The sequence below is a fragment of the Anolis sagrei genome, chromosome 1 (assembly GCF_037176765.1).
Source record: "Anolis sagrei isolate rAnoSag1 chromosome 1, rAnoSag1.mat, whole genome shotgun sequence".
Taxonomy (NCBI): Eukaryota; Metazoa; Chordata; class Lepidosauria; order Squamata; family Dactyloidae; genus Anolis; species Anolis sagrei.
The window spans coordinates 208,690,832-208,718,352 of record NC_090021.1 but is presented as its reverse complement, the minus strand read 5'-3'; the positions used below and the strand labels follow the sequence as shown (position 1 = coordinate 208,718,352).

The following is a 27,521-nucleotide window of genomic DNA, read 5'->3' as shown; positions in this document are numbered from 1 at the left end:
GTTGGGGGATATTTGAGAAACAGTTTTCCAGGCAGTACAAGATGTTGTTGCCAAAAAGAAAAGAAAAACTGTGGAGGATCTTTGGCCTGAAGTCCCTGTACTTCAGTAAATATATTGAAAACAGCTGATTAAGTCAAGGGTGAGCTTTCCAAATAACTTTTCAGAAGCAACTATGAACAGTTCAGTGATTGTATATAAAAACAAAACTGGACTAATTTTGTACTGCAAAAAACAAATCTGCTGCTACACCTAGAATGTTACAAATACCAACATAAATGATCCTAGCTGCAGTCACATCTTTAACTCTTTACAAGAAGCTGGGAATTCAACTTCTGCCAACTTATTTATTATTCAGATGGTAGCAAGAGATGTGATCCCTGTCTGTTGGACAGAAGGCAAAGACATTTTATTCAAGTATATCTGGAAGATGCTGCTGCTGATACACAGAGATGCTGTATTTTATTTCATTCATTACTGTTTTTAATGCAGTTATGTTTTAACATCACAGTTTGTTGGTATTTTAATGTGTATTTGTGTTTTTATTTGTACCTGTTGTGAACAACCCCAGGACCCAGTTTTTGGAGAAAGATGGGATATTGGTCCAATAAATTAAATAAATGGCCTTTGAGATAATATGTCAGCTATGGCCCTTCCTAATCTTCTGCCACCCACGGGGAAAGGCACACAGCCCTGCTTGGAAGCCATGCTTTGAATGCAGAAATTTCAGGCATCTCCAGTCATAAGGATCAGCTAACAAGTGATAAGGAAGAGATTCATATTGAATGCTGCTGCCAGTCACATCAACACAAGCCAGCACAACCAACAGTGAAGGATCGCAGAAGCTGTGGTGCAACATCTGGAGGACCACACAGTTTGCAATGTCAGGATAGATGGAAAGATATTCTGATGTGGTTGAAGACACTTTGATACTGGGAGTAACTACTGATGTGCTACCTTCTCTTACCTTCTTCACTGTACAAAGAAAGTAAAGATTATACCAGGATCCCTATATTTAAATATACAGAGGAACTCTTTACAGTGGTTATCTTGAAATGCCTTTCAGCTTGCAAAAAAAGAATCATAGATTGCCACGATTAATAGCAGGATCATTGGCTGCCATTGTACTTTTACCTTAGACAGGACACCAAGGTTGACTTTTAACTGCAGACGGGACACAATTCCTTAAACCTATTTGTATGTTTACTTAAATGTATGGAAATTCCATCTGAACATTAGGAAGAACTTCCTGACTGTGAGAACCGTTCAGTAGTGGAACTCTCTGCCCCAGAGTGTGGTAGAGGCTCCTTCTCTGGAAGCTTTTAAACAGAGGCTGGATGGCCATCTGTCAGGGGTGCTTTGAATGCAATTTTCCTGCTTCTTGGTAGGGGGTTGAACTGGATGGCCCATGAGGTCTCTTCCAACTCTATGATTCGATGGGTTTGCACCTAAACTGAATCTGTATTTCTGCCAAATCTAATCTATGTACATTTCAAAGACAGCAACAGTATTCTATAAGACGAGTTCTTAATTTTTGTCATCTGCGACTGGAATACATTTTTTTTTCTCATGAACTTTCATTTTGAAACTTCATGACTGCAACAAAAATATGCTGTTTCGATTATGAAGAAAATAATTACATGTATTTGCTTAATTTTGAAACATAAGGTAGAGGAATGCCAGTGAACAATATCAACATACAGTAGTAGAAACTGAAGAAATTACTTACTTTATGGTGACTTCCACTGACACATTTTTCTCTTCTATTCTGTAGTCTAAAAGAAAAAGAAATGCAAAAACAGAAAAACATTTTCATTAACAATATAGAAATATGAACTCATATAGAAACTGGTTGCTGAATAATTACACAAAAAGAGAAAGCTTCTATTGCGACTAATTCTTAGCGGCCTTAAAATCAGAGTACAGTGTATAATATTTACCCACTGTTTCAAAAGCAGTAAATGCATAGCCACATGGCAGTCCGTTCTAAAATTATCAAAATCCCATGAGGAATACTTTGTCTATGGTGTATTACAGAAATTGAACACAGCAGCTGCTATCCCAAGTTTATTTATATGTGCCTTAGTTAAATTAATGGAACCTATGCACTCCTAAAGGGATGCAAGATTGTAGCCATGTCTCTTGCACGGGCTTATAATCAAAGCTGTTAAAAAGAAATCCTTTTAAAAGGTATTCTTAGAATCCGTCCAATAATTCTCTCTCCATAAAGTGTTTGTAGGGTTGTATTTTTATGAGGAACCCAGTACGCATCAAACACAAGAAGGGCAGCTCTTCCTGTCAGAGAACGGCACATTTTGCCAAAATAGTTTCTCAAGAGAAGATGTCCATTCCATTAGTGAGGACAGCATATTCTATAAACAACAATATTTTTATACAGAGTCTGCATTTTACACAAAGATATCAAATTATACTCCCATAGAAAGCTCATTAAATTTTGCTGGCATATTTTTTTAATAATTGTGAGACTACCATAAATAAACTTTAATCTGAGTTTATTTATTATTTATTTACCCTATTGATACTCCGCCTTTTTCTACTCAAGGCGGCTTACATTATTATTCAATATCTTAAAACACATACAATTCCAGTAAAATTAAAATTAAAATTAATACATATTAAGCATTTAAAACAATTAAAAACATTACATTCAATATAAATCATGCCATCTATAATCATAGTCCAAAGATGTTCCGTAGTCATTGCACATGATCCACATCTGTTATTGCACTGCACTATTCTCCAAAAGCCTGATCCCAAAGACAGGTTTTGACTTTTCTTCTGAAGGCTAGGAGGGAGGGGGCTGAGCTAATGTCAATAGGGAGCGAATTCCACAGCCAAGGGGCCACCACTGATAAGGCCCTGTCTCTCATACCCACCAATCGCACTTGCGAGGTAGATGGGACCAAGCGCAGGGCCTCCCCAGACAATCTTAATCTCCGAGGTGGTTCATAGGGGGAGATATGTTCAAACAGATAAGCTGGGCCAGAAGTATTTAGGACTTTATAGGCTAAAGACAGCACCTGGAATTGTGCTCAGTAGCAGACTGACAGAAACAAAAGCTAAAGTTTCTACATCCTAACTTTTGTGTATGATCATTTTCCAAAATAATATTGGAGGTATCCAAAATCTGCTTTATGTACAAAAGGAGCTTCCATTTATGGTTTGTTGTCATAGTGTTGGAAGGGGACACATGGGGCATCTAGACCAACTCACTTGTCCAGCTTCCATTACCAAAGTGCACTTACTGTCAAGATGTTCCTTTAAGAAAAATTTACTCTGTGAATCTGCTATTGGTATAAGTTTTCGTATGTGTGTGTGTGTTTATCTATGTAATTTATTGTATTTTTATGTTCATTTGTTTTTGAATTTGTTGTATTTTGTCTCAAGCCATCAGAAGAGGCAGATAATAAATAAAATTTATTATTATTATTATTATTATTATTATTATTATTATTATTATTCTCCTACCTCAAGGGTAGCAAAGAACAGACCTGTTCCTCCTCCCTGTGACAGCTCTTGAGCACAATCATGTTACCCTTCAGCCATGTCTTCATCAGACTGAACATACTGAACTCCTTTAATATTTCCTCATATGTTTTGTTCATCATAATGTTTATCAATCTCATTGCCCTTCTCTGAACCAGCTCTAACTTATCTAAATCCTTCATTTAAAAAAATCAGATGAGGCCTAACCGGAAAATAATACAGTGGGGCTATAGCTTCCTTAATCTTGGAAACTATGCTTCTATTAAAGTAGTATTCTATTAAAACAGTATTCGTCCTTCCTTGCTGCAGAATCATACTAATAACTCATGTTAAATTATGATCAACAGTAATTCCAAGGTCCTTTTCACATGTAGCACTGCTGAGCCATGTATCCCATGTCCTATACCTGTGCATTTGGGTTTTGTGGCCTAAATATATAATTTTGTAGCTGTCTTACTGAATTTCATTTAATGAATTTCTACTCAATTTCCCAGTTTATCTGGGTACTTTTGAATTCTAACCCTATGATCTTCCAATGTGTTAGGCATGCCTCCTAGTTTCGCATAATCATCAAACTTGAAAAGGATTTCCTCCATTCCATCATCTACATTGTTGGTGAAAATGTTGAAGAGTAATGGCCCTAGTATAGAATCCAAAGGCTCAAGACCTCCTCCTAGTTTGAATCACAGTCACTGACAACTATTTTGAGTACTATTTTCCAACTAGTCGTGCATCCATCTGACATCATACCCATCTAGTTCACATTTAGCTAGTTTGCTAATCAAAATATTATTTGGGGGGGTTATCAATTAATTGTCTTCCCTTTGATTCATGGAGTGAAAACAAAATCCAGATGCTATCCTCAATTCTGAAGAAATATGGTATCAATTTCAAAGTTCAATTTTAAAGTTGACTGGAGATTAACTGGAATATATAACAATTATTTTGTGAAAATAAATTTCCCTCCCTCACCTGATCAGCTGAGTCCAGCCCCAAAATGCTACCTTATGTTTCAATGAAAACTTCCTAATATCTTTGAAGGCATCTCCACATAGTCTACACTGGCTTACTTTGGATGTTACCTGTGGACAAATAACTGAAGCCAGGTCATTTTCCTCTAAATATCATTGCAGCCACTATACCAGGCAACTTCTTAATTACTTCAATGACCATCTTTCTGTATGCAAATAAACACTAAAACTTCCCACACTAAAGTGCTGAGATATTCCATACTTGCAGCATGCTGTGCCTAGAGTCCTGTTTAGAGTCCAGATTAGTCTCATTTAATTAACTGTTGATTGGTGAGTCAACATAAAGGTAGGTCCAGTAGATTCAAGGGTTCTCATCTAACTAAGACTAACAATAGGACCTAGACCAAAGTTTCAGAGTTAAGTAAAATCATTCTTTTGAGTTATAACTTGCAGAATCCTTCAGACAGTATGACTACTTGACATACAGGTTGGAAGCAGTAGTCCAAAAAGTAACTTTACTGAGCTCTTGAGACTGCCAGTTTGCACAAAATAATTCTACAAGTAAATAAATATAAATAAAATTTAACTCTATTTTCTTTTGCTTAAACACACTCAAAATGTGTAGAGTAATAACAGGATATTCGGAATTAATAATAAGTTTCAGTAAGAAAGATAATAATGAGTACATGTAAGTCATCTAAATCTGTGAACTGTTTGCATAGGAATCTCCTTGCAGACCTTGCTCAAATTAAATTCTGCATTTAAAATGTCAAGAAACTCCCACAAATACCTAGGGGGAGCACCTACATGTGCTATACAGCTGGTTTATTTTGAAATGGGGAAAACCATTTCTTGCAAACAAGGAAGAAAATTAAGAAAAGTTTCTCCAGCACCTCAACCAAAACTGACATGTGGCATGACATTTAATTCATGCATTTTCGATATGTACATTACAAGATGGACAGTTAATGCTTTCTTTCTAGAGATGATGCAAATTGCAGGCACTGAGATGGAAATGCTAACCTGTGTTCCAGTTTCAATCTTGAAAGTATTTCAGAAGTTGCAACCACATGTTTCAAAATGATTCAGAAACTCCTTACCTTTGACACTTTAAACAGAATGTTTACTCTGCTTGCATAAGACAGTAGTTTCCAAAAAGTAATTTCTGCCAGATTTTAAATTAATGACCCAAACCCAAATGTGAAACACAATAAGAGTGGGCCTAGTCATGTAATGGAAATGCAGTAAGTTAACGCTGATGTAAATTCCATTGATCCGATGAGTCTGCTTGAGTCGGAGTCAGGACATTAAATTTTAAGGCTCTTAGACAGGTTGGAGAACAGAGCAGATAATCTATTATTGTATTCTGGTTCTTCAGGTAGACCTTTTGGGAATGTTTTAATAAGGGTAGTCTGATCAGTGGTGAAGGATGAGGGAAACAGTAGCCATTTAACACATGTAAGGTCAAAACTCAAACTTTATAAATTAGGAGCAAGACAACTGGCTGATGGTATCATCTATAATTACCTGTCTTTTACACAGTACGTACATATCATGATACAACGAGAGAAGATGCAAAAGCTTCACACCCACTTAGCCAGATTTCCACTTACTGTTTCAAACAAATAAACAAACAAATCAAGAAATGAAATACATTATCTCTAGATATTTTTTTCATATGTCAGGAGTGAGACAATTGGCTGTCTGCAAGGACGTTACCCAGGGAATGCCTGGATGTTTTACCATCCTTGTGGGAGGCTTCTCTCATGTCCCCGCATGGGGAGATGGAGCTGACAAAAGGAGATCATCTCCTCGGATTTGAACCTCTGACCAGCTGGTCTTCAGTCCTGCTGGTACAAGGATTTAGCCCATTGCACTACCAGGGACTCCTATCTAGACTTATCTATTATTAATGTGTTTTCCTTCTTTTTCTTCCTGTTGCAAACCAACATTTTTCATAAGATTCACTTAATATGCACAATTTCTTCTTCCATTTTTAAATGCTATATTCTATAATTAAGGAACTGTGTCAGAATGTATTGATTATCTGGTTAAAAACTCTGCTCCAATGCAGCATTAAAACTCACAGTTTTAAAAGGGGTAAATTGAAGTGCTGAATCCAGTGATAGTTCACCCACACTGAAATCAAATGAAACATCCTCAGTATTTTAATCAGTCTAGTCAAGTTGGGACTAACATTGGATTTAATCCGGAATCAGGTTATACTTAGAGAAACTATAAATGATTAAAGGATTTTAAAAAGAAACAATCCACTCCCATGCACATTAACAAAACACAACCAGGCATAACCAAAACTAGGTTTCAGAACTCAAGATGCAAAAAGTGAATGAAAACGAGAGAAAGAATAATCACAAAGGAGAATGTATAGGGCAGGGAATACCACTTAACAAATAGTATTATTGTCACTGAATGTGAGAAATTTGGGGGTACGGGTGGGTTTTTAAAAAAAACTCTGAAAAGCTCAGAAAAAAATGCTTTGATAGGTTGTGGACTTGAATGTGCAAATCGGGGGCATCACAAGGCAGGAAAGAATCAATCAAAGGTCAATGAAAAAACATAATGTATGTTCCAGGTGAAATTATTATTTACTATTTTTTAAGATATAGTTTAAAAATATTTAATCTAAAATTATTATATAGCTATCACCCAGCAACCAGGGTTCATCTTTTCCATTCTAAACAAGAGCTGTCAAACTATGTTCTTCTCCTCTCCTTTGTTTAATTGCTCAACTGCTGACTGATAGTTGTCTCTTCATTTTCAAACCGAGAAGCTTATCCACTGTTCAAGAAAGCGGCATTGCCAGTAAAGCCCATGACTTTCACATATGTGCAGTTCCGGACATGTGCCTCTGCCTCAGAGCCAGAAGCAGAAATGGTAACTAACCATGCAAAAGCAGATCAGGTTTTATTGCCAGTTCATTCTTGCAAAATCTGCTGGAATGTATTGAAATCCACCATCCAACCCAAGTAGTGGTTACTTGACTAGCAATTCCAGAGTGAAAATGCTAAGGAAAAGCAGTAACAGTAGCAGCACTATATCCTCAAAATTGCTCTGAGAACTTCATGTCCACTGCATTACTAATAAAACTGGAAAACACCCATGAAAGGAGGTTACTGGAGGAGACTGATATCCCCACTCCTTTCAGATGAAGTAGGAAGTAGGTGTTATGCAGATTTGCCAAGGAATGATCCCTCCTCCCTCTTCCCCACTTCCCAAAGTTTACAGTGATCACTTAAAGACCTAAAGTTTCATATATGCGCAAATCAATGCAATGATAATGATTAAATACAAGAGTACACATTTATACAACTGGAAGAGTGATAGGACCTCATCCGACAGGCCAAAATTCGGCAGCATATGCCGGTTCCCCTTCAGTTTTGCTACGGAGCCCACCAGCTCCCATCCCATTACATACAGCTACTTCCGACAGGACTCCGTAGTAAAACTGAAGAGGAACCGGCATATGCCCTTGCAGTGGCAGCATGGGAAGCTTCCTGTGTTGCATTAGCAACAACAGGGAAATCCGGGCACCAGATCAGATGCTTCCCCCCATGGGATGAGGTTAGGGGTAACTTGGGTTCCCCATGCCAGGCATTGCCGGATCCGTCATGATCCATGACAATTCTGGCGGGAAATGTGATGAGGTCCTTACTGTTATTCCTAGTATTGTCTAGCACATCAGAGAACATTCTAGTTCAATCATCTCCCTGTTGCAGTTTCTCTAGATGCTCCTGACACAGAAAAAAAAATCTCCCTGATGCATCCATTTTATTGTTTTTAGGAAAAGCTTTCTATACAAAAGAGCCATTTAAAAAGCTATTCCCTTGCCTGTAGCCCATAGTTTAATATGTCATTCTAACATCTCTGAATTTCTACAATTCACAGATGAGATCAAACTCAACAGAATGCACAGAATAGTGGCCAAGCAGAGGACATTATAAGTACTATCTGTGATGGAGTTACTTCTATGCATCAACTGGTGCAGGGGGAAGACTTCCTTTTTGACAGCTTTTGAGTTTGGCAACCCACAAAACAAATAATCAGCCATCTTCATTAGCAACAGAATGCAGTGTAAATTTGATATGTATCGTGTATACCAGCATTACTAATTCCTACCACGTTCTTCCATACAAATAATTCATTATTCGGTTAAATTTAACCACCATGACTGAGAAATCCACAAATACAAAAATCAGGATCACTTTTAGTTGCTTTACAAAAATAGAAAACATAAAGCAGAAGTAGGTTTGTGGCGAGTTTACCTTCTAAATCTGTCAAAGTGAACTCTCAGAAGAACAATGGTTTTCTAATCTACAAAGATTGGCCAAACATAAACACACTTTTTTACACCCAAAGAATTTGAAACCATTGGATTTTGTACGAAGGAAGCATTTTCATAAATTATGATCTAAGCAGAGTCCTAGTCAATTCACCAAAAGATATCAAAATTATCCTTTTATTACAAGCGATCCTAGAATCCCCCTTGAGGCTATAGCTATCAGAAAATATTTAGCTCGTTTCCAAGCCAATATTTTCCCTACCCCTTTTATTATGAAAATGTAACACATTTTCAATAAGTTTTAGCTTTGCTAAAGACCACATCAAGTAATTTCCCAGAACTCTTGAAAAATCTGACATGTGAAATGATTCTCTCGTCAACTTGTGCATTATTAAGTTGAACGAAGGTATGTAAGACCATTTGATCATCGCAAGCAGTGGAAAAACATTGGGAGCTTTAGGACAGATGGACGAACTTCAGGTCACATAAAACATTACCAAAGCTATATTTGAAGAAAGATGTGAAAGTGCCCTGGGTAAGACTACTTTGCGTTGCTAAGGAACGCTGAAGGCGGATGAAATAACTTGTCTCCGTTAAATAGAGCCAACTCTAGCCATTTCTTGTTTATTTGTGCAATGTTTTCTTGTACTGATTATTCATTTTAGCAAGTATACAAGTATAATCTCTCATTAAACCATTTAGACCGGGGTTGGGGTGGGGGGACCCGAACATAATGTAAATCCTTAAAAATAGCTAAGTTACAGGAGGGGAAAATGTTCTTCTGGGAAAAAGAAAAGCTCAGCTGACACTTTGTTAAAAACACAAAAAAGTTCACAATAGATCACAAGGAAGGAGAACTAGAAGATTCAAAGACATGTAACTTTAGACCCTAAAGTTTCGGGGTTACAATATGACTTGTATCAGATACTCACATGATCACAGAACCTAGCGAAGAGGAGGAGGAAGAAAAGGAAGAGGAGGAGGAGGAGGAGGAGAAGTTGTGGAAGTTGTTGTTCCACTGCCATGGTTCAAAGAACATGGCACACATTCTCTTCTTTTTTACATAGAGATTATTATGAAACGTAGCACAGTAACATAGGAATGGTACTTAAAACGGGGCACTTTTTGGGAAGATTTTTGAGATTTAAGATCCATCACTAGAGTTTTTTGATACTGAAATTTATTGGAAGGTGGGGTTTTTTTTCGTGTCAGGAGTGACTTGAGAAACTGCAAGTTGCTTCTGGTGTGAGAGAACTGGCCGCCTGCAAGGACATTGCCCATGGGATGTCCAGATGTTTTACCATCCTGTGGGAGGCTTCTCTCATGTCCCTGGATGAGAAGCTGGAGCTGACAGATGGGAGCTCACCCCACTCCCCGTATTCAAACTGCCGGCACAAGGCTTTAACCTATTGCATCACCAGGGGCTCAACTGCAAGGTGTGATATGCAGTAGGTATCTCAAACAGCCCCTTGCCTTCATTTGAAGCAAACACATAGACATGTGTCTATGTTATTCAGTGTGTGAACTCCTGGGATTTTGTATACTTTACCTTATGATAAGTAATGATAAAAGCTATAATAGTTGGTCAAAAAACTATCAAAGCAAAACAAAGGTATTCACATAATTTTATTGTTGTTGACACAATATTCCACCACAATATCCCAGTGAAATGGTAACCATTTTTAGCATGATGGGAATTGAGATTTTTCTTGTTCTCTGTTTCTAATGTTTCTTTCTCAGCCAATAAGAGGCCTGGTTGACTGTGTCCATTCTCCTCCCATCTTGTGGTGTGCAGTGGTTGGGACTCCAATTCCTAGAACCTCCTCTTGTGTTTTTTTTTAATAAATGTTATGGTAAAAACTTTAACATTTTTCCAAAAATCATTTGATTGGCAAAATGTTCTGAAACTTGGCAGGCTTGCATTCATAAATATGGCCTACAAGTGAGGCAAGTTTCATCTTAATAGGCCTAAAATCAACAGAGAAATAACCCTCTAAAGTTTCCCCATTAGTGCCAATAACTGAATCTTACCGGATCGAAAATGGAATCCCCCTCCCAATTTCGAGAATTTCCCCGAAAACAGAACCGGGGGGGGGGGGGGGGCAGCCGAAAACAAACCAAAAATAGTTTTGGAGCATTGCCCATATCCCTACCAAGTGCTACTTTCCAAACTAGGCATCATTTACTCTCATACAGAAACTGTATGTTATCAAGTAAATACCACATAGTTATTTCTGAAGGGATCTAGGTACAAGTCTGCTTAGCCTTCTTGAAGTCAAGCTGAAAGAGTTAATTTCACATTTGTCCCATTCATTTTAAGGTGTGACTTCTATAACACAACTATCATGAGGAACACATGGTTTCGATTATGCTCCTGGGTAGACGAAAAGGCTCAGTTCAGCTGCATCCTGGGTATACTGCATACTAATAGGCTTTGTCACAGCAACCAAAAAAGTATCTACATTAAAATATAATGCTCAATTGAAATTAGTCCTAAAAGGTCAAATTATTTAAAGTATTTCTAAGCTGCCCAATAATTATGTTCAGTATACGGAAGATTTTTTTTAAATGCTCATTTGTTTAAATATAATCTTTCCTGGTTATACTTGGAATATAATTCAATGCAAAAGAAGGAATTTACCATTTAAACGCACTGAAATGATGGGTACTTACTTGGTTGGCAGAGCAATCCTGAGGTTGGGAGGAAGAAAAACTGAGGCATTTTCATGACTGTTGATAACTTGCCCTAAGACGGTTAAAAGTGCAGTTTTCATTTCCTTCTACACTTTTGTAGCTATCCTTCCTTCCCTTCCTCTCCTCCTCTTCTTCTTTGTCTTCCTTCTGTTTTTCCTCTTCTCCTCCTCCCCATATTTCTCTTAATAGGAGAGAAATAAAAGTAACACCCTCCGGTTTTACAATTGGTTGGTTAAAGATGATGGTAAATCGAATCCCAACATAATTTGGAGAACCACAGTAATTTATGCTTGTCAAATCACCTCTGTGAGTGATTTGACAAGCATAAATTACTGAGGTTCTCCAAATTATGTTGGGATTTGATTTCCCATCATCTTTAGCCAACCAATTGTAAAGTGGTGTCAAACCTGCAGAATTGATGCAGGTTTGACACCACTTTAACTACCATGGCGGAATGCTATGGAATCCTGGGAGTTGTAGTTTTGTGAGGCACCAGTACTCTCTGGCAGAGAAGGTGAAAGACCTTGTGAAACTACAACTTCCACAATTCCATGGCTTTGAGCCATTGCTATTAAAGTGGTATCAAACTGTATTCATGTAGATCAGTGATTCCCAACCTGTGGTCCATGGACTACCAGTGGTCCGCAAGAACTAAAATATGGTCTGCGGCCTCACTGTTACTACACCGTTGCAACAAGAGCCACTAGTGTTGTAAAACCCTCTTATAGTGCCAAGGCTTATTAAAAATGGTTTGCATTGGATAGACCACATCAACTCTAGATTATTAAATACGGTTTTCTGTGGAAGTGCAGATGGAGACTACTGGATGGAATACGATCTGTATCAGAAACTAGAACTGATGTGGTCTATCCAATGCAATTTTCTGCAACAGCACCTCAAATAACCAAACCAAATCTAAAGTTGACCAAAAACTGGTTCGTAACCCTTTTGGTACAAATGTTGGAGAGTGTTCCCTGGTCAAATTGGTCCCTGGTCAAAAAAAGGTTGGGAACCACTGGTATAGATGTACCCTAAATCTAGTACATTGCAACTAAAGTTTGTGTAGGATCTTTCTTGAAAGTGTGATGATTTTGGAATTATTTCCAGGCCTATAAATACAGCTTCATGACAGAAAGCTTAACTGAGTTGCTTTAATGAAGAGTAGACTGCTTACATCCTCTACCTGCTGGAAGGAAAAAGTTGGTGATGGACTAAAAAGCGGAACGGCTTCGGATCATAGAGAACCCAAGCCTCTATCAGGCCCCATCTGCACTGCCATATAATTCAGTTTCATAATGAATAATTTTGGAGCCCCTGGAGGTACAGCGGGTTAAATCACTGAGCTGCTGAACTTGCTGACCAAAAGGTTTGAATCCGGGGAGCGGGGTGAATTCCCGCTGTTAGGCACAGTTTCTGCCAACCTAGCACTTTGAAAACTTGTAAATGTTTGTAGATCAATAGGTCTGGCAGGAAGGTAACAGCACTCCATGCAGTCATGCCAGCCACATGACCTAGGAGGCATCTATGGACAACACCGGCTCTTTGGTTTTGAAATGGAGATGAACACCACCCCCAGAGTCGGTCACGACTAGACTTAACGTTAAGGAGAAACCTTTACCTTCTTTAACTGCACTGAACTGTATTATATGATAGCACAGACTCATATAATACCATTCAATGGAGTTAAAACTGCACTACAAAACTGCATTACATGGCAGTGTACATGTGCCTTAAAAAGGCTCCTCTGTTTGCCTGTTCCTACTTCTCTTCAGGCTCAGACAGGCTATATATATTTATATCATGGCCCTAGGCTGCCATTGCAGGGATCATAAGACAGTACCATCAATAAACTGTTGATAAAGACTGACAAGCATACCAGTCTCAAAAGGGGTCTTTTAGCTTATCTCCCCACAATACAGAAATTGTAAGATTTGGAAAGGCATGTCTTATCCTAAGCATATCTTTGCCACTACTAGTATCCAGAGACAATGCCATGTTTTTGTTTAAAACACTATGCCGTCTTTATCTTCTTAAAAAAAAAACCTTCCAGCATTCATTATTTGGAAATGAAGGACACATGTAAGTTAGTCAGCAATGTCCCACAATCTCTAAGCAACTGAATATATTTCTTAAAACATCCCACACAATTCTGTGACAGTGAGTCCGGTCCACCAAACGTTCAAGTACAGTTTCTTAATTTGAAGAGGATTTTTTTCTCTGTTCAAACATCCAGCATGACCATCTGTTTTATAAAAAGTGAGTAGATTAAATTAAAAAGAAAGCTAATAGTTTTATGCAGGAGTGAGACTAATTTTTAAAGCATCGCCAGCAAGAGTGATCAGGGCCATGCGACCCGACGACGATAAATCATATCCAAAAACAAAAGGATTTTATGACAACAGAAGCATTTTTCCCTTTAACGGGGAGGAGGGAGGTTAAGTGTAAGATCAAGACAGGAAATTGTTCTTGTTAAGCTGAAAGATCATGTAATTGTTTATTTGGGGAAACTCTGATTTACCTTAAACTATGTGCAAGGTTGGAATGAGAAGGTCATTGCGTATTAAATTGCAGTCCAGTAGACAACCAAGGTCAAAGACAAATTTTCTGAAAAGTTTATATTAGAAAGACCTTGAGCTTTTATATTCACAAAATATGGCCGAGGTTTTCCCCCAGGGCACCCAACTCCGCAGCATATAAACCATATAAAACAAACCATTCAAGCTAGAGAGAGTGAAGAGGGATATTAATTTAGATTTTTTTTTACATGTTCCTGGGTTAAAACAGAAACCAAGGATGCTTTAAATTTTCCTATAAAGGGCCTGGTGTGGTCCAATATGTCTTAGACCCAGAGCACTTGTCTTGAACCTTGAGAACTGTGCTGATGAGACAAGTTCAGGCTCTCACTGGAAGGTTTTGAGCCAATTTCTGTATCTCAAACCCAGCTTCCCAAAGGAGGCAGCACAGGGACACCATGATCTTCCCTACACAATTGTTGAGAAGATGATAAAGGATGAGGCTGTGCAAGCTTTATACACCCAGGAGCAATTCACTGCTCTCAAATGGCATAAATGTATTAACATGAAGCCTGAGAAAATGAAAGAATTCCACGCTGAAGAATCTGTACCTCCCGTTTTCCCAACTTAGGAGGCTGCGTGAAATATCTGTGTTACGTACACTTAATTTATATTTTCAGGATAGAAGTTCTGAAGCTGCAAAACTGCAAAATACGAGTCAATCTGTGTCAGTCTGTTGGATACTGACACATTTATTTTCATTTTCACATCTCATCTTCGGCAATATGGTGAAGGTGTATTTTTAAGACTTTTACTTTGAGACATCTCTACTGAGACAACACTGTACGGTCTGTATTTATTGCTGTAAGACTGCATGATCATTACTAACAAAATTCCGAGTCTTAATATGGCTTCTGCAGGCCTCATGTTCAGAACCTGATAACCAAAAAAGAAGCTTCTTTTCATATGTTCCCTTAACCTTGCAGTAGATTTGAGGGGGGGGGGGGGGAGTAGTAAAAAGCATGGTATTGATAAGATCACAGCCTCCTGACCATCCTGAATTTTAATCTAAACTAGATTTTGACATGCACACAATAAAATTCCCATTGAACGATTAGCATGCAAATCAGACTTATCAATTTTGCTTCTTAAATGTCCTCTGAAGCTATTTATTTATCCTATTTATACCCCGCCTTTCTCAACCCCGTAGGGGGCTCAAGGCGGCATACATATATAGGCAATGAATCGATGCCTTCTAAACATACATACATAATAAAATATAGATATTAAAACAATAATTTAAAACATATAAAACCTCAAAACACTATTAAAATCACGTTATCCAAAATCATACTCCATGGCCCATTTCAAATTGTCTCTACTCTCAAACAGTTTTACACCCAATTCCAGCTGTGAAAGACACTCCTACAAAATTCTGAGTACCCCATACATCCTTTGTAATATTATTCTTCAAGTCTGTATGTCATTTTAAAATTAGACGATAGGGATCGCCTACTATATACTTGCTTCCTCAGAATTATCATTAAGTTTTCATCTATACCGTGTATTTGCAATATTTGTGTTTCCATACATTTATGATGATCATGTTATGTTCTATTTGCTAAAATGAATATACAGACATAAAATTCTTTGTGAGCCAGGTTTTCAAGACGAGTCAAACTATCTTCACCTTGACTCAGACCTAGATTTTCACAACTCCCATCTGTCTCATCTATATACAGCTGCCATAACCTCCCAGGAGTTCTTATAAGAGGGCAAGGAACACTTCTAGGCAAATAAATCCTTCAGTAATATCCTAATACAAGGAATCGTCAAAGCAGCCAAACACCTAAGCATTTCAATTGTGCCGTGTTCAGATAGGTTTCCAAAACAGGCTGGCAATAACGTACATCTTCTAACCATATCTATTGGTGGTCATATCTTTGACTGGAAGTAGTTTAATGTTGAACTCCTTGTGTCTAAAACCTATCAAAGTTGTTTACCTTTTTATTAGCAGAGGACTAAAATCTAAAGTCAATGATATTTTGAATTCTTCTTGGCATTTTTCATTTCATCTTCAGGTGTATTTTTAAGACACTGACTTTGATGCACAAAAAGAGGCAAGTAAAAATATTTTAGAACTCCATGCTTGGGAATGAACTTAGACATGAAAACCGCAAGAAAGTGCCTGACTCAAACGTCCTCTAGAGAGAAATCAGCTCAGAAACGGCATACCATGTACCTTGACATTGTGCTGTTAGTACAAGGCATGAGTAGTCAACACTTCAACTTATGAACTGTATTTTATGGCAGCCTTCATCCCCAGACATGTATTGTGAAAACAGCTTTCTGTTTTTTATATATGCATTATACTTGCCTGAGAGATTTTCAACCTTTCTGCTCACATCCCACTATTTATTTATCAAGATTTAGTCTATTTTTCTAAAGCAACAAGGTAAGATCAGTGCAAAGCTCCAACTAGAGAAACAGGGCATTCTCCCCACCTTCCAATCTGAGGCTAGTTCTGCAAAAAGGAAGAAAAGGAAACTCAACAAAGGGCCTGAGATTTTTTAGATCTCACAATATGTCGCACAATAAGAGCTGAATCATATGTTCAAATGTAGACAAGATAAGGCACCAGGATGACAATATGTGCTGACAGAGAAGCAAAAAACCGAGCAATTGTTCCAATTAAACTGAACCAAGGAACATCTCCCATTGTGAACAGAAAGGAAAACCTGACAAAAATGCAAGCAGCAATATTTATTTTCTTTTGTCAACATGAAAACCTTTACTCCTAGAAGCTCAAGATGGCTAACAAACCAAAGGAAATAAATGTTTCTGTTTTAAAAACTCTTTTCAAATGATAACATAAGCACAAACATTAAAACACAAAAACAGACACAGAAAATGACAACACAACAGCAATCAAAATATTTACACATTTAAAAGGGATGAGGGGAAATGAAGTGAACTCTATAAAACTACGTACTTAATTTTACACCAGGAGCCGTGGTGAGGCAAAAAGTTAAACCCTTGTGGCCAGCTGAACTGCTGACCTGAAGGTTGGCCATTCGAATCCATGAGACAGGGTGAGCTCCCATCAGTCAGCTCCAGCTTCTCATGCGGGGACATGAGAGAAGCCTCCCACAGGATGGTAACACATCCAGGCGTTCCCTGGACAACATCTGTGCAAACAGCCAATTCTCTCACACCAGAAACAGCTTTCAGTTTCTCAAGTCACTTCTAACAAAATAAAAATATGCCAAATAAATAATAATAATATTAATAATAATAATAATAATAATAAACTTTATTTGTATCCTGCCCACCATCTCCCCAAAGGGACTCAGGGAGTCTTACAAAGGCACTCCAAGGTGCAGCATATAACATAAAATGATACATAAGTATAAAACCATGACACATAAAAGTATAATAACAACCACTACCAAAAGGAAGGTTTTAGCCATTTTTGAAAATGCCATTAACGAGGAAGCAAAGTGGACATCACTGAAGGAAGATTCAAGAGACTTAGCTCAAGCCCAGTGGAAGGCCCTCTTTCTGATCTAAACTCATCAGATCTGTGGGTTTTAGGACATAGCACAAAGCATGCAAATATTCACTCAATCAGAGGAAAAGACATCCTCTACATGTCCTATTCCTAAATCATTCAGGGCTTTCAAGGTGGGCTAAACCATTCAAATTTGTGTGTCTGGATGTGTGCCTTCAAGTCACCTGTCAACTTATGGTGACTTCATGAATTTCACAGAGTTTTCTTAGGCGAAGAATCCTCAGAGGTGGTTGCATATAGCCTACATCACCTGGAATTCATTGGCAGTCCCCCATCCAAGCACTCTCCAGGCTGACCCTGCTTAGCTTCCAAAATCAAAAATGGAAACTGGTGCCTTTAAGATATTTGAGCTACTGGAAAGCAATCAGGAATAGTGTAACTATTTTACATTACAGTAGGCCCTTTTATCCACTGAGAGATACATTCAAAGACTCCAAAGGGATACCTGAATCTAAATAGTTTTGAACCCAAAACAGTGTATAGTACTACTACTGAACCCTGTAGAATTGGGCCACTGTATCCAGGGATTCGACTAGACAGAGCTTGAAAATATATATTTAAAACAATCCCAAAAAGCAATTTTGATTTTGTCATTTTATACAAAAGATACAATTTTACTATCCCATCGTACGTATATAAACAGACTTGAGCATCCGCCACTTTTGGTCTCCATAAGGAGCCTGAAACCCAATCCCAGCAGATACCAAGAACCCCTCGTACTATTGTATGTTTTTTTCCCTTTACATTTAAACTCATTTTATAAAGTAGGCATAGCAGACCTTAACAGAACTAATAAAATAGAACAAGTATAACAACATACTATAATAAAATTAATATGAATGTGATACACGATTTAAAATTTATGAATTATTGTTCTTTTTTTTCCAGAAATTCTGTTCGTATTTATTCCTACCTAACCCTGTACAACCACGTTTTGCAATATCTATCATTCATCAGGCATTCAAAAACTGGATTTCTAACCCCACGGTTCCCAAATGTTTTCAGCCATGGAATCCTTCAGAAGACTATGGGCCCTTCCATACATCCATAAACCCAGAATGTCAAGGCAGAAAATCCCACAATATGTCCTTTGAACTGGGTTATCTCAGTCCACACTATATTCCATATATTCCAGTTCAAAGCAGAAAATGTGGGATTTTAAATGTGGGCCTCTTTCCCTAAGCATTGTGAACCCACAAAGTTCTTCCTTCTTCCATCTATTCCTATTGCCTGAGTGTTGTGTATAATGTAGTAGGCTTGAAAATAAAGAGAAAACATTTTAAATATAACCGCAACCCTTTATTTTGGGACCATAATGGCCATCAACAAACATTTTGGTAGAGGAAAATATTGGATTCACACCTAAGTTGATTAATGAATTTGTTTCATTTTTGTACTTAAAATAGTTTTGAAATTGGGCATTATGTCCAACCACCGAATACATAAATCCAGGGCATCCTCCAACTTACTCTTAAATTTGCAAATGCCTGATTCACATTGATAGGTGGACATGAAAGAAAGTACTGCTTGAATAGCTTTTCTGGCTATGACCCATATGCCTGTAAGTCCTACCCAGTAGCCTTCACTGACACACATTAGATTTCATTTTTAAGGCATAAATACATTGAATTTCAATATGAACTTCATACTGTGACAAAATTTGTAAATGATTAAAAAAATATTTTTGGCAGTACCCCCTGCAGAATGCTTTTGTGAAACCCTAGGGCTCTACAGAAAAAAAGTTCAGGAACCACCATTCTAACAAATCTCCTTACAATACTGTGACATTCAAATTCCAAGACACTGTTATAAAGTTTAGATTTCAAATCCCAATATTAAACATGAATTGGAAGTAGAAGAAGGGAAAAAATACTACGAAAACAATAGCAACAATAGCAACAACAATAAATCTGTAGAACAATCCTGATCAACAGCAGTGGTGTAGAACATGGAGACTAAAGGTAAAGATTTCCCCTTGACATTAAGTCTAGCCATGGCCATCTCTAGAGGGTGGTGCTCATCTCCATTTTTAAGCCAAAGAGCTGGCATTGTCCATAGACACCTCCAAGGTCAGGTGGCCAGCATGAAAGCATGGAGCGCCGTTACCTTCCCGCTGAAGCAGTACCTATTGATCTAATCACATTTGCATGTTTTTCAACTGCTAGGTTGGCAGAAGCTAGAGCTAATAGCTGACCTTTTGGTCAACAAGTTCAGCAGCTCAGTGGTTTAACCCGCTGCACCACCGGGGGCTAGACAAGTAAAAACCCAGAAGTGATCTAAATCACACATTGATAGGTCATAGATCTCAGATCAACTTCCACATTAAAATTTAATCTCATTACGTTTTTGCAAAACTAACTAAGATTAGAGAATCATGTGAAAATATACTTTTTCCTCATCCTGCAATACTTTATGAAGCTGAAGCTTCTAAGGAAATAAATGTACATTCGCAGTGAAGAGGAAGAATTGAGAAGAATTCATCCCAGTTCATGTCTTGAAAGCTCTAATTAAAATTCAATGTTGCACTTTACATATGGGTTCTTATATGAAACTCCTGTCATGGCTAAGGCTTAAGGTTAACCAGGTTAATAGAGTCCAATAAAACAGCTCTATTGAATTATACCATGCCACTGTAACACACTGCGATCTGCTTCTCTTTTCTTTCTGACCACTGCACTAACATTTAAGCCAACAATGTGTGGTTAGCATCCAAGAACTATTTCTGTGTAGGATAGAAACTTCCAAAACGCCACCCCTCTTCCCTTGAAGAAAGTGCATATATTTACACCTCAAATATTTCCCTCTAGTCTGCTATTCCCATTGTCACAGTGCTATGTGTTAACAGATCTGCACATACTTGCCAAGTATCACTCAGTCGAAACAGAGACACTCCTCTCAATATGGATTCATTACAAGTGTGGGGTTTTTTTCCATTTAGCACCAGCATCCTATCCATGAAGGATTTTATGAACCTCCCAAAACCCAAGAACCTTGCTTGTTTACTTTATACCCATGCCCATTTGCATTATAAAATCATAATCACTTATATCTCACTTACAAATATATATGCGGAGATGAAAGGTCTATAGTGTAGAATGCACTGTTAGCAGAAGACAACATCTTTCCTATCTGTTGGAACTGGATGGTGGAAGTTTACACTATGGCACCATCTACTCTGACTAATTAATGTAATTCGAAGCTAGTTTCAAATTGCACCGACCAGACATCAAACTCTTACAAAAGCATGCAGAAAAAAAGCCCTTAATGTGCTCTGTGATTTGTATCATCACCATTCAGGCTTCAAACTGGTTCCAGAATTTCCTATGGAATCATCTGTGTAGAGAAGCCACTTTCTCCAAAACCAGTTTAAAACTGCATTAAATGGTCAGAGTAGATGTGCCTACCTCTCCACAAAAGTCAACATTGACACTGAAATACAACACCGCCTTAGCTCTGTGAGTGCAGCATTTTACCGAATGAAGCACAGAGTGTTTGAGGACTGGGACATCCGTAGGGAGACCAAGGTGCTTGTTTATAAAGCAATTGTCCTCCCAACCCTGTTATACACCTGTGAGATGTGGACTGTCTACAGACGTCGCATGCAATTCCTAGAACGATTCCATCAGCGCTGCCTCTGAAAAATCCTGTAATTATCTTGGGAAGACAAGCAGACAAATGTCAGCGTGCTGGAAGAAGCAAAGACCACCAGCACTGAAGCGATGGTCCTCCGCCATCAACTCCGTTGGACCGGCCACGTTATCTGAATGCCCGACCACTGTCTCCCAAAGCAGTTGCTCTACTCTGAACTCAAGAACGGAAAACGGAATGTTGGTGGACAGAAAAAGACATTTAAAGATGGGCTCAAAGCCAACCTTAAAAACTCTGGCATAGACACTGAGAACTGGGAAGCCCTGGCCCTTGAGCGCTCCAGCTGGAGGTCAGCTGTGACCAGCAGTGCTGTAGAATTTGAAGAGGCACAAATGGAGGGCGAAAAAGAGAAACGTGCCAAGAGGAAGGTGCGTCAAGCCAACCCTGACCAGGACCGCCTTCCACCTGGAAACCAATGCCATCACTGCGGGAGAACATGCAGATCAAGAATAGGGCTCCACAGTCACCTACGTATCCACCGCCAGAACACCGATCTTGGAAGATAATCCTACTCAGACAATGAAGGATTGCCTAAGTAAGTTAAGTAGGGACCTTTCCCATGTAAAGTTTGGCTACTGACTAATTTGGCTAAGAAGACCCCATGACAGAAAAGTAATTGGGATTTAAAGGCACACAACAACGAATTTTGAAGACTTGGCCAGAGATCTCCTCCAGAACCTCTGAGGAATCTAAAAATCCCAGAATCCCATAGAAGGTAGCCAGAAGAATTAAAGCAAAATTAGGAAAAGGTAAAGGTTTCCCCTGACATTAAGTCTAGTCGTGTCTAGAGGGTGGTGCTCATCTCCATTTCTAAGACGCGTTGTCCATAGACACTTCCAAGGACATGTGGTCGGCATGACCGCATGGGGAACCATTACCTTCCCGCAGAAGCAGTACCTATTGATCTACCCACATTTGCATGTTTTCAAAGTGCTAGGTTGGCAGAAGCTGGGCCTAACAGCTGGAGCTCACCCCGCTCCCAAGATTCAAACCACCAATTTTTAGGTCAGCAAGTTCAGCAATCAGCAGTTTAACCCACTGCACCACCTGGAGGCCCAAAGTAGAAATTTGGTGCTATAATTGATAAAGGACCCTGTGTTTTATTCACAAAGCTGTGCAAATGAGAAGAGTCCAACCTCCCAGGAGAAGAAGCCTATTGGCATCCTGTGAAGTCTCAAAAGCAATCTTCCCCAACCGGATTTCTAGGTATTTTGAATTTCATCTTTTATCATTCCCCATAGCCTTGGCCAATGGTCAGTTGTGCTCCAAATCAGGGGAATCAGAATAGAGAAGGATGCTTTTGTTTGAAAGCGGGTTTATCATAATCCATGCCATTTCAAGCTCCTATAGAATGTGTCGGACTTCTTGTGCTTTTGCTTCAATCGATTTGGGATTTTGACCATACTTTCAACCCAGGGTGCAGGATCTGGCATTAAAATGATCTAAGGGTTCTCTGTATATAGTCAGAGGTCCTCTCCACATATTTTATTCTCCATCAGGGCTTGAGGCTCATAATGGAGGGTAAACTCAGTTACCAATGAGAGTTTGAAACTGACCTAATTTAGGTGGGCCCGCAGTTTAATTCTAATTTAACATTCACCTTTTGTATGTTCTCAATTGTATCATTTTTGTTAAGGCAATGAGCTGCTTTGGGCCTCAGTGCTTGAAATAAAAGCACTGTAACAACAACACTAGTAAAGGTAAACATTAACTCTAGTCGTGTCCGATTCTGGGGGTTGGTGCTCATCTCCATTTCTAAGCCGAAGAGCAGGTGTTGTCCATAGACACCTCCTAGGTCATGTGGCCAGCATGACTGCATGGAGCGCTGTTACCTTCCTGCACAAGCGGTACCTATTGATCTACCCACATTTGCATGTTTTCAAACTGCTAGATTGGCAGAAACTGGGGCTAACAGCAGGAGCTTACCCCACTGTGGATTCGAACCGCTGATCTTTTGGTCAGCAAGTTATGCAGCTCAGAGGTTTCACTTGCTGCACCACCGCAGCCCCCAGGTCCCACAACAACACTATGTAACAAAATATGAAAAAAAAAATCTGTTCCTGGTTTGAAAGTGTTATTTCCTGTTTTAATTGTGCAGTATTTACTTTGAAAGTAGTTGTTATATTGGAGAAACTTCATTTTTGTGGCTGCCACAAACTACGTTGAATTGGTTGAGACTCTAAGAGATATTCATTGAAAAACTATAGCAAAATGTACTGCAGGATGTCCTGCAAAAACAAAGTTCTTGCAATTGAATAAACTTTTTCCTTGTTTTTATGATGGAGCAATTTTCTTTTCTGTGTCAGGAGCGACTTTAGAAACTGCAAGTCGCTTCTGGTGTGAGAGAATTGGTTGTCTGCAAGGACGTTGCCCAGGGGATGTTTTACTATCCTTGTGGGAGGCTTCTCCCATGTCCCCGCATGAGAAGGTAGAGCTGATAGATGGGAGCTCACCCCCTGCTCTCCGGATTCGAACCTCTGACCTTTCAGTCAGCAGTTCTGCCAGCACAAGGCTTTAACCCATTATGCCACTGGGAGCTCCAATTAAGAAATGACATATATAACTCATGAACAAAATATTGTTTTTGCATAGCTTAATTCTATCCCAATGTTGTGCTGAACCTGGCAGGCCAAAGCTTGCCCTTGCTTGGCTTAGATGCACCCAAAAATGTCAACACAAGTCCATGGAGCAGATCAGAAATCCCTTTTCTGCTATTCCATCCCATGTAGTGCAGAAACGAATGCATGCACTTTGGTACCCCTTGGCTCGAGGCTGTGGAATCCTGGGAGTTGTAGTTTGGAGGCAGGGCTCAGCCCTCTTTGTCAGAGGAGGCGGAAGACTTTTGCTCGACCACAACTCCCAGGATTCCTTGAGCCATGTGGTTCAGACTGCCCTCATGCCCAGCCTAGAGAAGAGAGTGGCAAGGAGGGTGCAGAGCGGGCAGGCCTGCCTGGGGGAGCCTTGCAAGGCGCAGGGCCCAGATCTTCGCCCTGCCCTTCTTCCCCGCTGCCTGCCCAGCCGGGCTCCTTCTCCTTCTGGGCTCGGCTCTGCTTCCTGCTTCCTCTTGGCCCCACCCAGAGCGCCGGGGACGCCACTCACCTCCTCCTCCTCACCCTCCTCCTCCTCCTCCTCCTGCTCGGCGGGCCCTCCTTGGAGGCCGGCGGCGGCGGCGACACAAAGAGACACGCCCCCAATTCCCGGCTCCGCCCCCTCGCGCCCGCCCCGGAGCAGCCCCAGGAAGAAAGCAAGGAAGCAAAGAAGGAAGCAGGCAAGCAAAGAAAGAAGGAAGGAAGGAGGCAGGCCAGTAAGCAAGGCAGGAAGCAAGGAAGGAAGTAGGCAAGCAAGAAAGGAAAGAAACAAGGAAGGAAGGAGGCAAGGAAGGAAACAGGTAAGCAAGGAAGGAAGGCAGCAGGCCAGGAAAGAAGGAAGGAAACAAGGAATGAGGCAGGCAAGGAAGCAAGGAAGGTAGCAGGCCAGGAAAGAAGGAAGGAAGGAAATAGGCATGGAAGGGAACAAGTAAGCAAGAAAAGAAAGAAGCAAGGAAGGAAGCAGGTAAGGAAGGAAACAAGAAAAGGAAGGAGGCAAGGAAGGAAGGAAACAGGTAAGGAAGGAAGGCAGCAGGCAAGAAAGGAAACAGGCAAGGAAGGTAAAAAGGAAACAAGGAAGGAGGCAGGCAAGGAAGGTAGCAGACCAGGAAAGAAGCAAGGAAGGAAACAGGTAAGCAAGAAAGGAAAGAAGCAAGGAAAGAAGGAGGCAAGAAAGGAAGGAAGCGTGCAAGGAAGCAGGCAAGCAAGAAAGGAAGGAAGCAAGGAAATAGGCAAGAAAGGAAGAAAGCAGGCAAGGAAGAAAGGAAAGAAGCAAGGATGGAAGGAAAGAAGCAAGGGAGGAAGCAGGCAAGCAGGGAAAGAAGGAAGCACGCAAGGGCTTGGAGGACGCTCTCTCGCGATAAGAATGTTGCCAAAGTGCACCTCCTGCTCCCTGCAAAGAAAAAGGCGCCCTTTCCAAAGGATGTTGGGCTTCCTCACTGCTCCTTCCAAATAATCACCATCAAAAGTACACAGAGTGTTCTCTCACTGCACCCCTCCAAAAAGTTTTTTTTCCAAAAAGCATTGTGCGCTCTACTCTCTAAAAGTAATGATTATGATGATAATACTATTGTGATGATGATAATCCAAGGTACACTGCCCACTTAAAAAAGGTGCTTTTTCTACTCCCTCAAAATACTAATAATTTTTTTTTCGTATCAAGTCACTTCTGGTGTGAGAGAATTGGCTGTCTGCAAGGACATCCAGGGTACACCCAGATGTTTTGATGTTTACCATCCTTGTGGGAGGTTTCTCTCATGTCCCTGCATGGGGAGCTGGAGCTGACCGAGGGAGCTCATCCGCACTCTCCCCAGATTAAGGACAATAAATAAGAAATGCCACTCAAAAACGGGAACTCCAGGCAGCAAACAATCAAAGTACCAGTTAACACCCCTCAAACAGGATGTCTTTAGGCAACAACAGCCAGGCTGCCTCTATGCAAATACCTTCACTCCTCTCCAAGTGCATACAATGTGGTTTAGGGGAGCATCTACACCAAGGGTCCCCAAAGGTCATTTAGCCAGGCTATGATCTAAACTTTAGACTTATGGTTGCCCCAAGTTTGAAGCGATGTGTAGGCACACAACAACAACAATCCTAATTCATTTAACTCATCTTATCTCATCAGCCAAAAGCAGGCCCGTACTTCCCATTGAAATACTGGTAAGTTTATGCGGGTTAAAATTGTTCTTAAATTTAAATAGTGTATTGTTATTTGTGTGTGTGTGTTTGTTTTGCACTACAAACAAAATATGTTCAGCATGCATAGGAATTTGTTTATTCCTGCCCCCCCCCCCCAAAAAAAAAAAAACTATCGTTTGGACCCCCAGCAGTCTGAGGAATGGTGAACTGGTCCTCTGCTTAAAAAGTTGGATGATCCCGGATCTACACTGTAGCATGAATGCAGTTTGTTGCGTGGTTTCAGCTAAGACAACACTTGAACTGGCTGAATGCTATGGGATCTTGGGGTTTGTAGTTTGGTGAGGCACCAGAATGCTTTAGCAGAGAAGGCTAAAGCCCTTGTTAAACTACAACTCCCAGGATTCTGTAGCATTGAGCCATAGCAGTTCTAGTGGTGTCACATCGCATTCATTTTACAGCATCGATGCACCCTATGTAAATTGCTGCTTAAATGCAATCTCATCAAACTTATAAAAATATGCTTTTTTTAAATTGCTGGCGGGTTGTCAAATTAGTCCCGACATACCCATTCATCTATAATATACATTCTAGGTTTATATGCTAAAATAGCAAATGTGCCACCTTATCAACTGGGTTTCTGTGTCAGACATTTTTATCCATTTCCAAAGTCAAAGCCAGCTTGGCATCGTCATAGGATTTAGCACAGTCAAAGTGAGATTATTAGGATATTGAATAACGGGGCGTGCAGACGGAGAAAGAGGAGGGCTTGTCTGTGTAAACACACACATAAATCTGACAAAAAGGGAGAGGGAAGCTGAAGGAAAGGCAAGCTGCAGTCTTTTAAATAAAAACACACACAGCATTGGTGACACTTTCTTTGGGGATGTATCAAGATATACAGGCAGTCTCCAACTTACAAGCAAGATAGGTTCTGTAGGTTTGTTCTTAAGTTGAATTTGTGTGTAAGTCAGAAAAGGTACATTTTGAAGTGTAACTCCAGCCAAACATATCTGATGCTTTGGATGGCATCGGGAAGGTTTAATACTTCTGCAGTGTTTTTTGCTGCCTGTGCTGTTTGGAAGATTTTTGTCCCTGTGATCATTAGATTTTGAAAAATGTGGCTTCTTGTGGGAACCAGGATTGGTGACAAAGCTTCAGTGGAGACCCCTTTTCCCCGTGAAAACTCTTTCAGGAGTTAATTTCCCTTCTGAGTGGTAGATTGATCTCACTTCCAGTTGTCTCACCCTTGTTCTTAGCTAGGAATCATTTGTAAGTCAGATGTTTGTAACTTGGAGACTTCTGTAAATATCACCTGTATATTATATCGGCACAGTTATCGATAAGTAAAGGAATGCTTATAAATACTCAATTTCAACAGAAGTATGGGAGTGAAATTGAGGTTTCTAGAATGAAGCAGAGAATGTTGTTATAGCCACAGAAGTCTATTAAATGTGGTATGAATTATATATGCAGGAAGAAATATTTCTACATGGGCTTGTAATTGTGAAATGGGCTTCTCTTTTCAACTTTGTACCCATAGAAGTTGTAATTCAACAGCAGTAGTCCTGGCCACACTATGACTATGAGGATAAA

The 27,521-nt window shown here is 39.6% G+C and overlaps 1 protein-coding gene across 4 annotated transcripts in view; it reads right to left on the bottom strand.

Annotated features, from left to right (window-relative positions):
- Positions 1-24,396, bottom strand: part of GTDC1 (glycosyltransferase like domain containing 1) — a 261,309-nt gene extending 236,913 nt beyond the window's left edge. For 2 of the 4 annotated variants that reach the window (XM_060776212.2, XM_060776219.2), the window contains exons 1-2: positions 24,301-24,394; positions 1,727-1,772 (exon numbers count right to left, since the gene is read on the bottom strand). The gene's annotated coding sequence lies outside the window, so the exon portion shown is untranslated. Of the gene's footprint in view, positions 1-1,726; positions 1,773-24,300 lie in introns of all 4 variants that reach the window. The other 2 variants (XM_067472772.1, XM_060776226.2) reach the window with 2 other exon arrangements.
- Between the last annotated feature and the right edge of the window lie 3,125 nt (positions 24,397-27,521).